Raw genomic sequence first — 17,881 nt, 5'->3', positions numbered from 1 at the left:
CCCCAGCAGGGCAGCCTTACTAGCAAAAAATTAGGCAGCAGCGTTAATCAAAACTAGAGGCAATTCAAAGATTTGGCTCGCGTACACACCACACATTAAAGATCCATTTCTTCCTCAAAGATTCCTGGGAACGGAGCTGCAATTCCAAGTACTCTTAACAAACTAGGGTTCTCATGATTCTTTGGGGGAAGGGATGTGCTTTAAATGTGTGATGTGGATACTGACCTGGTTATTGATGCTGCTGCTATTCTAACTGCAGAAGAGGTAAAGGGAGGTTTCACTGTATCTCCAGGGGGAGGAAAGCTTATGGGGGACCCTAGATGTTTACAGGGCTGAGTGTGATGTAGGGGTTGAACTCCATTGCATCCCAACCTGTTTTGGTGTGTGGGGTCTGAACTTATTCAATGTGGCTCATTTAAGTAAGGGGAACTATTTCTCGAATCGTGATGGGAATAGCCCTGCTGAATCCGAGCCACTCCAATACAAATCTATGTGGAAGAGCTCACTTATCTGGGAAAAATATGAAAATATGAAAATGTTGAAAATACCTGCCTAACAACATGGAAATTAATAAACTAGACATGCTTAGTTCAACTAAAACCCCATGTGGGGACCAAACGGAAATGAAACTGCCTATGTTTTTCAAGTTTGGATTTTATCATTTGTGAACCTCAGCCGTGATGCCCATTCTTCATCTTTTTTTTTATGCAACTACTGTATATTTATGAAGGGACCCAGGTGGCGCTGTGGGTTAAACCACTGAGCCTAGGGCTTGCTGATCAGAAGGTCAGCGGTTCGAATCCCTGTTGCTTGGTCCCAGCTCCTGCCAACCTAGCAGTTCGAAAGCACATCAAAATGCAAGTAGATAAATAGGAACCGCTACAGCGGGAAGGTAAACGGCGTTTCCGTGTGCTGCTCTGGTTCGCCAGAAGTGGCTTTGTCATGCTGGCCACATGACCTGGAAACTATACGCTGGCTCCCTCGGCCAATAATGCGAGATGAGCGCGCAACCCCAGAGTCGGTCACGACTGGACCTAATGGTCAGGGGTCCCTTTACCTTTACTTTACTGTATAGTTATAACTATCTAAACCATCCATTTACTCCGCCTCAGCTCTTAGGAGAAAACATGGTGCCAGATGCATGATGGGAGGTGGAGCGATGGCACCAACTTCCTGAATAATCTTCTGATACCAGAGGGTGACCAAGGCATTGATAGCATCACCAGCCATATCAGCAGGAAAGTCCCACAGAGCTGTCCGAATTTTGATCATCTCCATCAACCTTGGTGGACCATTACGAATTGTCCCTCATGCCCACGGAGGTTTATTATGTGTTCATTCATTGCCTTCCATCCAAGGTGGTTTGCAATGTGAAATAACAAATAAACATCAGAAAGGGTAGAACGGCAGAGTCCTCTCAGGCTGTTTGAGAGCTGTTAGCACAAGCCCCCTGACCTGGGTTTCGTAGCTGCCACCTTCCCTCAGGTCACACGGAGGTCTTCAGTAGCCCCAGGAGAAGGAAAGATGAAAGGCTTCTACAGCAATTCCCTTAGGTCACTGATGGCTCTGTCAGGAGCCAACGGAATGTGCTTCTTGGCCTGGTCTGCCTTGCTTCTGCCTTCCTTCAGGTCACACAGGGGTCTTCAGTAGCCAGCCCCAAGGAAGGTCAGGGAAGGGCTATTATTGCAAGAAGATGCTGTAAGGCTTCACCTCACCACATATGGCACCCGTCTGTGACAAGGGGACCTTCTCATCAGTCCCTGCTCCCTCCTGCCCAGTACAAAACTCCAGTTGGGTATTACCACCCGTTCAGAAGTGCAGGGCCACCTCTTCTGAGAGATGGGCTCATAGCTGCATGAGAGACCACGGAACCTTGAGCTGGACCTGACAGAGGAGGACATCTAAGGAAGCTGATTCAGGGCCAATAAAGGACGCGCAGCACATAATCAAACGCTGGAACTCGCTCCCGGAGGAGGCAGGGGTGGCTTTGAAAGAGGATTGGACAAATTCGTGGAAGAAGGGAGGACTATCAGTGGTTGCCAGGTGTGATGGCTATGCTCTGCCTCCACATGCTTCCGAATACCAGCAAGAGTTCCCATTGTGCTCATGTCATGCCCTCTGGTTTCCCACAGGTATTTGGTTGGCCACTGTGAGAAATGGATGCAGGACTAGATGGGCCATTGACCTGACCCAGAAGGCTATTTGTATGTGATTATGATGTTGAAATCTCCCAGGAGAATTGTGGCTTTTTTCTTCTTTTGTTTAGTTGTGGGTTTTTAAAAGAAATTATTGCCCCCCCCCCTGTTTCTAGCTGTTCTTGTTTTATCTGTTAGTCTCCTTGAGTCCCTGTCAGGGAAAAAGGTGTGGTGTGTGTAGATAGATAGATAGATAGATAGATAGATATAGATAGATAGATACACACACACACACACACACACACACAGGCCGTGAGACTTCAACACCACCCCTGAGATCTCCTGAGACTGTTCAGACAAGCAGTGAGCTGGGCAGCGCAGTACCAGAATCCCTTGTTGTTGTTTAGTCGTTTAGTCGTGTCCGACTCTTCATGACCCCATGGACCATATCACGCCAGGCACTCCTGTCTTGCGCTGCCTCCCGCAGTTTGGTCAAACTCATGTTCGTAGCTTCGAGAACACTGTCCAACCATCTCGTCCTTTGTCGTCCCCTTCTAGTGCCCTCAATCTTTCCCAACATCAGGGTCTTTTCCACGGAGTCTCCTCTTCACAAGTGCTATTTTCAGGCATTTCTTTAATCTGATTTTTTTTGTCAAGGCAGAATCAGTCAGAAGGGTGGTGTAGCTCCATATGGATATGTCTTGTATTGACACTGTACTTCCACGCTAGCAATCAAGCCTACTCATGAAATCTGCTTTTCCGTGGGAGTCAAAACGGTTGGTTGGGAGTGCCAGCAAAAGGAAGAAGAGAGAAAGAGAGGCTAAAAATAAATCCGTCTGAAACACAATCCGTGACAATGCATAATTGTGAAATTATATAAGATACTATCAAAGATGTTGGTGCAGATTACAGCCTACGCATGTGATATATTTTATATTAAACTTGCGGGGGAGTGCCTGATGCTGCTTGGGAATCTGTTGTTGTTGTTTAGTCGTTTAGTCGTATCCGACTCTTCGTGACCCCATGGACCAGAGCACGCCAGGCACTCCTGTCTTCCACTGCCTCCCGCAGTTTGTTCAGACGCTTGTTCGTAGCTTCGAGAACACTGTCCAACCATCTCGTCCTCTGTCGTCCCCTTCTCCTAGTGCCCTCAATCTTTCCCAACATCAGGGTCTTTCCCAAGGATTCTTCTCTTCTCATGAGGTGGCCAAAGTATTGGAGCCTCAGCTTCACGATCTGTCCTTCCAGTGAGCACTCAGGGCTGATTTCCTTAAGAATGGATAGGTTTGATCTTCTTGCAGTCCATGGGACTCTCAAGAGTCTCCTCCAGCACCATAATTCAAAAGCATCAATTCTTCGGCGATCAGCCTTCTTTATGGTCCAGCTCTCACTTCCATACATCACTACTGGGAAAACCATAGCTTTAACTATACGGACCAGAATCCCTTGTCAATGTGTTTAAAACTGTCTGTAGAGAACTCCAGTTGTGTTATGGCCTCATGCTCTAGCACAGAATTAAAACCAATGAAATAACTGAATTTTGTTTGCACAGTCACTCCGTCATTTATTATAGGGTCACAGGTCTTTACTCTCCAGGGTTCTTGGCTACTGTAGAACCTGTTTATTCCAAAGCAGCATCTAACAATGTTAGGACCTGCTTCAGACTAAAGCCCTGTTCATGCTCCCCCCCAATTCCTGCCCTCACCCCATTGGTATGTTTCTGAGCACAATTCAAAGTGTTGGTGGTGACCTTTAAAGCCCTAAACAGCCTCATCCCAGTATACTTGAAGGAGCGTCTCCAGCCCCATCGTTCAGTCCAGACACTGAGGTCCAGCACCGAGGGCCTTCAGGCGGTTCCCTCTCTGCGAGAGGTGAGGTTGCAGGGAACCAGGCAGAGGGCCTTCTGGGTGGTGGCTCCCACCCTGTGGAACACCCTCCCTTTAGATGTCAAGGAGATAAAGAACTATATGACTTTTAGGAGACATCTGAAGGCAGCCCAGTATAGGGAGGTTTTTAATCTTTGATGCTTTATTATGTTTTTATATGTTGGAAGCAACCCAGAGGGGCTGGGGTGACTCAGTCAGATGGGTGGGGCATTATTATTATTATTATTATTATTATTATTATTATTATTTTGTAGGAGCAACAACAGAAACAGAACAGATGGGGCAGTAAATATGGCCCACCCCACAGGCTCCATATATGATTAAAATCTCATGAAGGGGAGCACAGAAATACACTCGCGAGTGAATCTATTCCCATATTACTTCACAAAATTTGTGTTGGTGCTTGTATGCGTGTTTTTAAAAAGCAGTGCATATATTTTGGGAACGATTTTTGGTTATGTGAAAAGAATGTATACAAGGCCTAGATTCCTGAGTGAGCAAATGCTTCCATCAGCTTTATATTAATTTTGCAGCTGTTTGGAATATTTTCAAGAGTTCAAGTTGTAGTAGAAAACAGGAAGAGGAAATAACTGTACAACAGAAGTTTTTTGATAATTTAAAAATTATCAAAAATCTGAAGAAGTGTGCATGCACACGAAAGCTCATACCAAAATATAAACTTAGTTGGTCTTTAAGGTGCTACTGAAATAACGATGGGCAGGGCCGGATGTACCGTAAGTGCAAATGAAAAATAAACAACAAAGTTGGAACATGCAGGAAGTTTGATAAGGGGACAGGCTCTCCCTTCAATATGAAGAGCACCATCTGCCACACGAATCTTCGCGGGCATCCCCAAACTTCGGCCCTCCAGATGTTTTGGACTACAATTCTCATCATCCCCGACCACTGGTCCTGTTAGCTAGGGATCATGGGAGCTGTAGGCCAGAACATCTGGAGGGCCGCAGTTTGGGGATGCCTGATTTAGAGGAACATTTGCTATGACTTATGCCTGAGATCTTTCTTCAGATATCATCATCATCATCATCATCATTAATGTATAATTTTTATTATTTTTCCTTTTAACAATATTTGCGTGTGGAGACCCTTTAACCAGGCCTAGAAATACATTCAGACAGGACTCATATTTTTGGTTTGGTTTTTGGCAGAATTTAGGCCACAACTTTATTGATTACAAATTGAGTGAGTGGTTGCATAGGCTCTGGTTCGACTAGCTCCCTGCACCCTTGCAGGCAGCGCTGACTGGGCACCAACCATAAGTCAGCCTTGGGTGAACACCTGGGAAAGAGGCAAGCAGAGGTGTCTGCCGCTCCTCCACCCAAATGAGCCCTGAACTCAGGCTCAGGGCACAACCCCGCATGGGGAAGACCAACCATGAGTCATTGGATTCCATATTGTCAGGGTTGTTAAGACTACTCCTGAGTAACGACCTTCCACATACTTGTATTTCAAAAGTCTTTATTGGTGCACGTTATTTACAGTGTAGTGAGCTGTCGGTTTCATGTCTTCTCATTCCGTATCAGAATCCGGCACTGCCCCTTTTCGCGACTTTGACCAACATAAAAGCCTCGGGACAGTGAATCTCCTCCCCTTTCTCCTCCTCCTTAATTCCGGTGTCGGGGGGAAGGGTCTACGATCTGCTTTCTCCCTGTCCCCCCTTCCCGCCTCTCTCTCTTCCCGCCTGTGGAGCAGGAGCTCTCCCATGCTGCCAGAGACCTGGCACTCCTTCTCTGACTCCTGACTAGCCTCTTCAGACCCCGTGCTTTCACGACTGCTTGGAGACGGACTGCTCCTGATGGGAGGGGGGGGTTCTCTATAATCCCTCCCCCTTACACATATTAAAGGAATACCCAACGCATAGGGATGGCTAGGCATCCTGCCACCCCTATCCACAAGAACCAGAGCCTATCCGCAACCTTACAAGTTGTGATGATTTGCCACGTGGCAGGCGAAACCCAAGTGGCACCAGCCAGTCAGCCAAGTGGGGGAAATTCCTGCCGTGCCCCTGTCCCAAAGACAGGCAACAGCATAGCAAGCTCAAGGTCAAGCCCTAAATATAGGGAGAGGTGGGCGGGTGTTCCGATGCACTGAAGCCCAAAAGAGGAAGCTCAGGGCCACGTGCAGTGCTTAAGTCGTGGTCCCTCGATCGCTTTGACTGGCGTCCCTCAAGTCCAATTGCTCCCAAGATCGAGGGACCACCAATAGGGTGTTGTGGCCGCTCCAATGTTCCCACCCACAACACTGGGTCTGGTTGCCAGGTCCCACCGCAACATGTGCCCTCTTGTTAAGGAGGACCCAATTTGCACAAGAGATAGTTGCTTAGGCAGTAATTTGAAAAGGAAGACTGGTGGGAGAGGAAATGGCACTTCTTAACACGCTTCCCACTCCTGTTTTTATCACTACTGGGGTGGGATAGCTGTAATATTTTCCCCAGTGGGGGGTAATAGCAGCTTAGAGGTGATTTTCATAAGGGAAATGACACGAGCCCTTCTGTTCAACCAACGTCCATGCCTTCCTTCTTCTTCCAGTTGCTGACTCGTTGCATATATTTCTAATTCCCTAAAAAGAAACATTAGAAATCTTATCTTAAACTGCATGTAACATGGAGTTCAGCCCTCGAATCATGATGGGGCGGAAATAATCGCTTTGGGGGAAAACCAGAAACGTTGGAAAGCTAAAGATGAATTTGCTGAATCATCTTTTGTCTTCCTGTTTGGTCATTAGCTTTGGGCTGACAATTTCAGTGTCTTCAAGTGATTCTAGACAACGTGCGTCACTTGTATCGCATGCAAGCGATGTGCAGTAATTCTCCTTTTGGGACATCACTTCATTTCCTGTGCTTTGGGAGCACGGCCGATAAACCGGGGGGAAGGTTACGCACATATACGCTAATATTTCCATGCACCTTTATCCCACTCTTCTATCTAAAGGCAGAGTTGCTAAAAAGATTGGAAAACAATAGTTAGGGACTACTGTACAGGGGTACCGCGGTACTCAAACTTAATCTGTTCTGGAAGTCCATTCCAAAACCAAAGCGTTCCAAAACCAAGGCACGCTCTCCCAAAGAAAGTAATGCAAAATGGATTAATCCATTCCAGACTTTTAAAAACAACCCCCAAAACAGCAATTTAACATGAATTTTATTATCTAACGAGACAATTGATTCATAAAATGAAAGCAATAAGCCATGTACTTATTGGAAGAGTGCCACACTTCCATTTTGAGTGTTACGCTGAGGTCTGTCTGGTTTTGCTATTTATTTTGCGTTTTTGTTTTAGCGGCTCTTTTTTGTTTTGTTTCTGTGACTGTGTGGAACCCAGTTCAGCTACTGATTGATTGGTTGTAACACTCAAAACGGAACTGTGGCACTCAAAACCGAAGCGTAACACTCACAATGGAGGTGTGGCACTCAAAACAGAAGCATAATACTCAACTCGGAAGCGTAACACTCAAAGCGGAGCATGTTCAACTTCTGAAAAAGTTTGCAAACCGCCACACTTACTTCCAGGTTTGTAGTGTTTGGGTTCCAAGTTGTTTGAGTACCAAGGCATTTGAGAACCAAGGTACCACTGTAGAGTGTATATAAAGCAGCAAAACTAGATTGGGGAAAAAAAGTTTAGGGCAGGGGTAGGAAAATGGATCTGACCAGTTGGTTGGATGCAAAACACTTTGATAGTTGGGTGGGGTTTCCCGCCTGCCAATCATCTGATGTCACCAACCTCAAGTGAAAGAATCGAGAGTGCAGGAATAGCTTGAAGCCAGTCTGGGAATGCAAAGGATCATTTTTTTCCCAGGCACCATTTGAGTCGCACCTGCAAAGCACCACCACCTGGAGCTACCTTTTTACAGAAAAGACCAGAACCGCAACGAGATGGCTCAGGTGATTCAGAAGGTGTTTGGGTTCAGAGGTGGACTTTGCACTTTCAAATTTTAGCGGCACCCTGCACAAGGCCAAAATCCGCCCTCCAACTTGCCCTATTGCTTTCTGTTCTGCTCAATTCACTGTGTCACAGTTGCGATGCCCTGCAGCACCCCCTTGGCTCAGCGCCCCATGTGACAGAACTGGTCATGCTGCCCTAAATCTGCCTCTTTTGGGTCAGGGATGGCTGGAACTGGGAATCACTGGGAATCCCTTCCTGGCATCAGCAGAAACTCTGACAGTGACCAGCATTGGCTGTAACAGCTGAACAGGGTTAGCAGATTTCATTTCCCTCCTGTCCCTGGAACATCTGCCCTGCTGAGGAGCGATGGGGATTTAAATGCAGTGGAAAATTCCCCGTCAGCTCAAGAGTGCAGGTGAAAGGAAACTATATGAAAATGATGTACTGTTGGTATTTAACACAAAGTAAAATTGCAAGAATGTACAAAACAAATTTTAATTTGTGTTGGAGATGCAAAGAGAAGTAAGGTACTTTTTTATCTTTCTTTTATTTTGCAATGTTACATACAAGAAAGAAAAGAAAACATTTCTTACTTTACCTTCTATAAATATACATCCATTTACAACTATATGTTTTCTCCCTTTCTATCCCTGTGACTTCCCTCCACCCGTGCTTGGCATTACTCAGTTATCTTATTTCTTCCAATGTTGTGTTAATGCAATATATTTTACATAATAACCCGTATAATCTTTTCCATCTCTTAACTTTACGAACTTCAGTCTGAGTGTATCAGTAAGTTTCTTTTGGAACAATGTTTGGACATATATTCCTCTACACATTCCCATTCTTTCCTTAGTTTTTGATTAGATTGCAATCTAATTGCTGCCGTCATTTTGGCCAGTTCAATAAATTCACAGAGTTTAGTCTGCCATTCTGCTATTGAAGGGACTATATCTCCCTTCCAATTTTTTGCAATTAGAATCCTGGCAGCAGATGTCGTGTGTGTGTGTGTGTGTGTGTGTGTGTGTGTGTATACACAAGTACCCAGGATCAAAACTGGGGGGGGGCAAGCCATGGTCATTCAGGTTGTGACATTTCAGCACGGAAAGGGCGAATGAAACCAAAATTTTAAGAAAATGATATATAATTATAGCAGTGCTTTATTACGGTAGTTATTACAATTATTTGCTTGAATTTTTAAAAAGTTTTATTCTAGTTACATGTCTTATACTAATATCATTTTTCTTGGGTTTGAAGAAAACTTGGTCAAAACTTTCATTTCAATCCAGTCCTGATTTTCCTTGAAGAATTTCTGATGGACGCTCATCAAACACAACTCAGTCAGTCTGTCCTCTCCCATTGCACTTCTGAGCCAGGTCTTTACCCTTTAAAATTTAATTTTCTACAGAAATCACTTCCCTTTTTGGAACCAGTTTCTTATATCCATTTAGGCAGCCTCAATGTCTTCTAAATGTAAATAAGAAGGTAAACCAATAGCAGGCGGCTCAGTTTAGCGGCGGGCGTCTCAGTTTAGTGACGCGGAACTCACTAGACCCCTCTAGAAGATTCCCTCTTCTCTCTGCTAGAGCCCGCTAGAGACCTCTCCCTCCCTTGAATCCCAATGGCTGGCTGACATAGATTCCTCTACCAGTCGCTAGGCGGCTCTAGATACTTCTCGGTTTTTACACCATTTCAGTGTGGTAAACAACTGATTACTCGCCATCGCCCTACCTAATTTTGTTTCAGTTCATCACTTTATATCCATTTAATTTTTTTTGCTTCTAGGGGGGGCAGTTGCCCCTCCACCCCTCGCTGGGTACACCCATGAATACTACCCCAGAACTTTTTGATTTCCTCACATCCCCACCATACATGATACATTGTTCCGAGAAGGAAGGTACTTTTTTACATGTTGTGGACATGTTTACGGGTAAAGGCTTTCTGGCAAATGATACATAATGAATTAAAGAAAATGTTTAAAAATACATTTGTTAAAAAACCAGAAGCCTTTTTGTTTAGTATAATAGGTGAAGAGTTACCAAGAGACAATAAAAGACTTTTTATATACGCAGCAACGGGAGTGAGAATGCTACTAGCCCAGACATGGAAAGAAGGCAAACTAGCAACAAAAGAAGAATGGCAGACAAAACTGATGGAATATGCAGAGATGGCAAAACTGACAGGGAAGATCAGAAACCAGGAATATTTTTCAAAGATTGGAGTAAATTCGTAACATTTAAAAAACCACTGTAAACAGTTAAAATCATTGGCAGGGTTGTAATGATATTTGTAATGTGGAATTGACTATGGTAACTGTAGATATATAATAGATGGATAATAGTAAAAGATGCAGAAAACTTATTTTTTAAGGGAGGGAGGGAAGGAGGTCCCGAAGGTTAAAGAGAACGTTTTATTTCCATGTTTGAAATGTTTAGAGTCAAAATGTATACAAGTGTGTAAAACCAATTAAAATATTTTTAAAAAGAGAGCAGGAGAAAGAAAGTGACCCCAAACCCTTCATTTCCTGACCAGCAACACCTGAACAGGTTCTAAGCGCTTCTTTTGGGACGGATGAGAGATGAACCCAAAAAGTGTCTGCAACCATCAGTTGTCAACAGAAAAGTGGCTCCCTGAGAAGATCAATGAGAGGTGATTTCTGTGCCCTTTATTGTATATGATCAAGCTGCTAGCAACTGTGTCCACTAATTTTTAAACCCTGTGAAAAAAATGTTTGTAGTTGTTGTTTTTAGAAAAAAAGGGTGCCAGTACTCACCAATAATTTGTTACAGTAAGTGTCATCCTCTTAATATTTGTGTATGTGTGTGTGGGGGGAATGGTGCGCTTGAGCACCCTCAGAAAAAAAGCACTGACTCTGTACCTTATTTGTTAGTACTGCTACATACTGCCTGCTGGATGTATAATTCTTAATACATGATCGCGGCGGGAATGTTATTTGATCACACGTATTTGATTTTGGTTTTATATATTTTCACGGACCATACATATTAGATTCTGGTTTATATACTTGATTCTGGGTCATATAGTCGTACGTATTTGATTCTGGTTTATATATTTTCATGGATATCAACTGGTATGTTTACTTCACAATCCATTTAAAAGGTTGTAACATCCATATTGTAAAAACGAATCGTTTATCTGGATTGTCATTTCATGTTTTGAAGAGAATTAGCATTTAGACGACTATTGTAACAATGTGATGATTTATAATTTGCAATTTATTTATTTATTGCTTTCCTGTGAGCCACTTTGGGTACATTTATGTGGGAAAGCAAATGGATATAAGTAAATAAATACTGTATTTTTAAGTGTATAAGACTATAACCCCCCCCCCAATTTTTATAGTTTAAAACGGGGGGGGGGTCGTCTTATACATGGAATGTCGCAATTAAATATATAATAAATAAATGTATTTCTTAATTTTGGCCTCAAAAAATAGGGCTCGTCTTATACACAGAAATATACAGTAAACAAAAGTGCCACGGTCGATGGGATCAACCCCTTTCCTGGATGAGTGGATGAGGAAGAGACAGGAGAGAAAAGAGCTGGCGATTGGTGTGACTACTTGCAAAGTAAGGAAAGGGATGAAATCTACAGTTGGCAACAATCTGCCAGGAAAGGACCAGGAAATGAATGATCTCTCTTACCCATCAGCATTCCTTCTTATCAATTATATCCTTGCAACAGCAGTCCTTGCCACCATCCTCTCTTGGGTTGCTCACACACTTTGGCTGAAGTGAAATATGGGCATTTGACACATTGCGCGTTGCTCAGAATTCTGCACAAAATCCACTCTGGATTTTAGAGAAAGCCGGCGACGTCAGCTTGGAAGGAATTTCCCAGAAGGCAAACAATGGCCAAGATGTGGAGCATTTTAGAATTGTTATCTATCCTGATTTCGGCCATGCCAGGAAAGGCATTGTTTGTGGTGCTGATGGGACGATTACGGTGAAGACTTCCCCAGCCCCTGTGGCCGTTTTAAACGACGGATCATGCGAAAATGAACAAGTCAGCATTGTAGCTGGTCGTTTCTATTTGCAGGGGAGGCTCACTTCCACCCCCTGGTATTTGGCAAAGGGCCAGTGAACATTTTCTCTGCTCGGATAGGTGGCCCTTGTTCAGAAGCTCCTATTGCTGTTGCTGTGCTCCCACTCCTGGCCATGACGATTGCGACAACGGAGATTAGGTGTAGCTTTTTATTACCCCAAATCTGACCTGGAATTTGGTGGAGAGGCCAAAGCTCATTGGCGGTGCTAATACCTGGTGGTGATGATAATGATGTTGCAGTTCTAACCCACCCTCACCATGCTTTCCTAGGGAGGATTAGGACAGCTTTAAAACGCAATATTAAAATTAGTTTAAACCACTTTCAGTCAAGAAAATAGGGTTCATCTCAACAGATCTATCTCAATGCTCAAACGCCTGGGTAGAGAGATGTCTCTTCAGCATACAGACAAAAGCCACACCATGGGGAGCTCGCTTATCCTTATTATTATTACAAATAAAATGCTATGCATTTTGCATTTTTATGCAAAATGTCATGGACAAGGACCACAGTGCTCAGCATTGTCTACTCCAGGGGTCAGCAAACTTTTTCAGCAGGGGGCCGGTCCACTGTCCCTCAGACCTTGTGGGGGCCCGGGCTATATTTTGAAAAAATATATGAACGAATTCCTATGCCCCACAAATAACCCAGAGATGCATTTTAAACAAAAGGACACATTCTACTCACGTACAGAACACATTCTACTGAGTTGTCCCTTTTATAATGATTTAAGGCAATATCTTATAGACCCGTATTTATCTCAGTTTAGTTCCCGACCAAGAGAATGGCAGGCGGCATATTTGCTCAACAAGCCCACTGGGAAAATAACCTTCTCAGTGGCTAAATTTCTCTTCCTGGCGCTTAAGTGTCGGAAACGTATAATCGAATGTCTTGATGTGGGTTATCTGTAGGAGGTTTAGTAGCGCGGTCATACCCCATTTATGTATCCCTCTGATGCCTTCAGTTTTATATTTTTATGTATCCCTCTGATACCTTCAGTTTTATATGTTTATCTTTGCATTGAGAAATGTTTTTTGTTTCTGACTATCGGTCGAATAAAGTATATTGATTGATTGATTCTACTCACGTAAAAACATGCTGATTCCTGGACTGTCCACAAGCCGGATATAGAAGGCGATTGGGCCGGATCCGGCCCCCGGCCCTTAGTTTGCCTACCCACGGTCTGTGTCCCAGTCGCCAAATAACTGCTTTGCCATTAGATCATGATAAAAACACCCTTAGGTCTCTCGCATCGCAAAGTTGCCCTTTGTTGCCGAAAGAGAAGCATGAACACCAAGACGCAGGCAGATTGCCTTTCCATAGATAATGTCCAACAGTATTGTAGTGGTGGGTGCCCCCACGTGAAGAATTCGGTAATGAACAGCAAATAAGCCGGACAGTGTTTCCGGATTAAGTCAACTGTTTTGAAGATGAATCTTCGCCAGCAAATAATTTCAAATAAATGATCCATTCAGGTAAATGTGATGCTTATAGAACAGTTGGCTACACATTTATCATTGGGGCACCCACCACTACAATACTGTTGGGCGTTACAGTGGTACCTCTACTTACAAATAACTCTACTTACGAATTTTTCTACTTACAAATGGAGCTCCATCCGCCATCTTGGATGCGGTTTAGATAGGATTTTTTCTACTTACGAATTTTTAGATAGGGTTGCTTCGACTTACGAATTTTTTCTCCCGATGCATTCCTATGGGATTTGACTTACAATTTTTTTCGACTTACAAATGTGTGTTCGGAACGGATTAAATTCGTAAGTAGAGGTATCACTGTATCTATTGAAAGGCATTCTGCCTGGGTCGTGGTGTTCCCTGAAAGCAATTCATTACATTGACTATTTCTTGTTTATGGACTTATTCATACATTATATAATGATGTGTATGGTTTGTAAATTTTTGGATTATATTCTAACTACTACTACTAATACATTTACCATACTTATTAGCCACGTGTTGCAGCTGTATTTGAGCAAAAACTGAATAAGCAACGCATTCTAGAATGATTTCATTTCTGAAACCAAGCCAGGTTCTCCGTCACGTTTGGTGATTCATTAGTTAAGATATTCCAGAATTTCCAGTCCAGGCTTCGATATTTCGAAAGCACTTGAAAACGAAATGATTAGACGCAGGCTTTGGCCATTTGTCTTCTGGTCACCCTTTTTTCTCTGGCATGGCTGCAGTTTAATTTGCAAGGAAACACTCTGCGGAGTATCGGCCTCCTGCAGCTTCATCTTGTGTGAAGATGTTGTAAGTTTAAAGTGGGGGAAATAGGGAGAGGAATCAATTTAACCAACAATTATAATTACTACCCATGGGATGTGGCACTGCGGTTAGAAAGAATCCCTGAAACTAGTGTCAGATTTGTTTTAAATTACAATTGTCATCTGGAATCTTTGGCTCTTGGTAGCCCTTGGTTTATTGATAAAATCTGTTTTGTTGAAATAAAGAGGATTATAGTTTGTTTGGGTTTCTTTTTTCTAACTTTTTGAAGTCTTCCAATTACGCATGTTGGACAGGATCTAAAGAATCATAGAATCATAGAGTTGGAAGAGACCACAAGGGCCATCCAGTCCAACCCCCTGCCGAGCAGGAAACACCATCAAAGCATTCTTGACATATGCCTGTCAAGCCTCTGCTTAAAGACCTCCAAAGAAGGAGACTCCACCACACTCCTTGGTAGCAAATTCCACTGCCGAACAGCTCTCACTGTCAGGAAGTTCTTCCTAATCATGCAACTCGTTCACTAAGGCCAAGCTAAGATCTAGACTTGTGTTTTTTTTGTCTTTCACGAACTGCAACTGTCTGCTGCCTCACTTCCTTCATGGAAAACAGCATAAGCAACCAGCTCGTACATGTGAACTCCTTGTGGCTTGTTCTGTGGGTAGGAACCCTGAACAAAACACTTGCTTTCATAAAGTAGTGCTGCCCTGGGCTCATTTGGGAGGGTGGTTGGGAGACAAATTAAATACATAAATACACAAATTAAGAGAGCCTTGAAAGTTCTAATGATCAGTCCATTAGATAGAAACACAGCATTTCCACTGATAGCTAAAATCAAAAGGGTTCAAGCTAAAAACTTCCAAAAGTTGACATTTTCATATTCAGTGGATGGAGATGTCGCACTATCTATTCATTTATTTAGGTGGCGAAAGATTTCTACGATCTGAAGAGAAACCAGAGTATACTATTTGTTTCTTCTTTGTTTGTTTGATTGATTCCATTCATTCATTCATTCATTCATTCAGAGAGCCAGTGTGGTGTAGTGCTTAAGAGCGGTGGACTTGTAGTCTGGTGAACTGAGTTCGCTTCCCCGCTCCTCCACATGCAGCTGCTGGGTGACCTTGGGCCAGTCACACTTTTCTGAAGTCTCCCAGCCTCACTCACCTCACAGAGTGTTTGTTGTGGGGGAGGAAGGGAAAGGAGATTGTTAGCCGCTTTGAGACTCCTTAGGGTAGTGATAAAGCGGGATATCAAATCCAAACTCTTCTTCTTAAATTTGTATACCGCCCTTCATCTGTAGATCTCAGGGTAGTTCACTGCATAAAACTACAATATAAAAAGCACAAAATACATTTAAAAAAAAACCAAGGACAAAAATAAAACTAGCCAACAACCTCCCCTACTCCACCCCAAACACATTTAAAAGGATATAGGAAGTAAATCAATCCTGGTTGAAGAGGAACGATTTTGCCTGGTACCTAAAGGTATACAATGAAGGAGCCAGGCGAGCCTTCCTGGGGAGAGCATTCCACAAATGGGAAGCCACTGCAAGGAAGGCCCATTCTTGTGTTACCACCCGCTGGACTACTCATGCAGGAGGCACACAAAGAAGGGCAATCTCAGGGTCTGGGTCTGAACCGCTTCTCATAAAAGATCTCAAAACGATTTGATGTTTCATTTCTAATTGAAATTACCTTTCCGAAATGAGTTGCTTGAGGTGATACAATTATGGCTCATATGCGCCATTGCATTCCAAGCGCATGAGAGCAGCTGGAAAGTTCTCAACCTACATAGAGTTGGGTGTGGATCTTGGCTGAAAGCCGTGCAGCCAATTTTGTAACAAGCATATATAATAATATTATATAATAATATATAATAGAATAATTATAATATAATATAATATAATATAATATAATATAATATAATATAATATAATATAATATAATATAATATAATATAATATTATTATAATAACTAGGAGTTATTGTCATCCATGGGCCATCTGTGGGCATCCAAATGTAGCCAGCATAGCTACTGGCCAAGGATTCTGGGAACTGAGCCAGGGACATCACCGTTTAGAAGAATTTGTCACCTACCACATTCTAGCCAGGAATAATATGTGGAACGTATATCTTAGGATCCTCATTGGAAGCTACCTTACATCAAGGGGAGACCTATTGGTCCGCCTAGCTCTGTGTGTTCTACATCGAGTGGCGGCAGCTCTCTGGGAGCTTTCCCCACCTCTACCTGGAGATGCTGGGGGTCGCAAATGTCGGGCCAATGCTCATCCTTCCCCTTTTGCTTTGTTCGTAGGGATGGTTTTGTTATAAGAGTTTAGGATCTCAAATATATAAATTAAATGTTCAAAAATTTACAAGGCAAACACATACATAAGTATGTAAACCACGCGTCTGAAATAGTACAGGAGAACAATCCTGAAACCATTTTGACTCCCCCAAATTGACCTCAAATGTTTCTCCGCAAGGAGGGAGGAAATGGGAAAGCCTCTCCATTGTCTTTTGCTTACCTGTCTTAAGGGCATATTTGTGTATGAATGGTAGGGTGAGCCTGTGAGCTGGATTCAGGAATTACTGTATATTCCTGCGTACAGTGGTACCTCGACTTACGAATGACTCGGCAACCGAATTTTTCGACTTACGAATGGGGCTAATGGCCGCGCGCTTACGAATGTCTCAACATCCGAAAGGAAACCGCGGCGGTTTTAGATAGGGATTTTTCAACTTACGGATTTCCAGATAGGGTTGCTTTGACTTACGGATTTTTCCGTTTCCAATGCATTCCTATGGGGAATCGCGTTTCCAATGGTGTTTTTCGACTTATGAATTTTTCGACCTACGAAGATGCCTTCGGAACGGATTAAATTCGTAAGTCGAGGCACCACTGTATAAGACTACTTTTTAACCCAGGAAAATCTTCTCAAAGGCCGGGGGTCATCTTATACACCAGGTCGTATTTCTTATACGGCGAGTATATCCCAAACTCTATATATTTAACTCTATATTTTAACTGGAAAAGTTGGGGGTCGTCTTATACGCCCAGTCGTCTTATACGCTGGAATATACGGTAAAGTATGTACCATCGCAAAAGAATGGCCAGGCTGCCCAAGTAAGCAATCACTGGTCATTGTCAGGTATCCTGGCAGACAGGATTTCTGTTGTAGACCACCTCCTTCTGTGATGTATGTATGATGTTTTTTGGGGTGGTCTTGAACTACAGGGTGGGCAATTTCAAAAGTCTATATAAGGGGTTGCACACCATTGTTCTGGGTTCCTCCTCCCTCCTGCTTGTGGTGAATGAGGACCCTGTTGCAACAGTTTAATAAAGATCAGGCTTACTAGCTGCTTTGCTTCTCAATATTCTCTGGTTGGCCTCTGTTATTTTCTCCTACCGATAGGGAACCCGCTTAAGGACTCTATAAGGGCTCTTGGATACCCCATAAGGCAGGGGTCAGCAAACTTTTTCAGCAGGGGGCCGGTCCACTGTCCCTCAGACCTTGTGGGGGGCCAGACTATATTTTTTTGGGGGGGAATGAACGAATTCCTATTCCCCACAAATAACCCAGAGATGCATTTTAAATAAAAGGACACATTCTACTCATGTAAAAACACCAGGCAGACCCCACAAATAACCCAGA

Source organism: Zootoca vivipara, chromosome 12 (assembly GCF_965207765.1).
Source record: "Zootoca vivipara chromosome 12, rZooViv2.hap1.1, whole genome shotgun sequence".
In the NCBI taxonomy this organism is placed as follows: Eukaryota; Metazoa; Chordata; class Lepidosauria; order Squamata; family Lacertidae; genus Zootoca; species Zootoca vivipara.
This window is presented reverse-complemented; position numbering follows the sequence as displayed.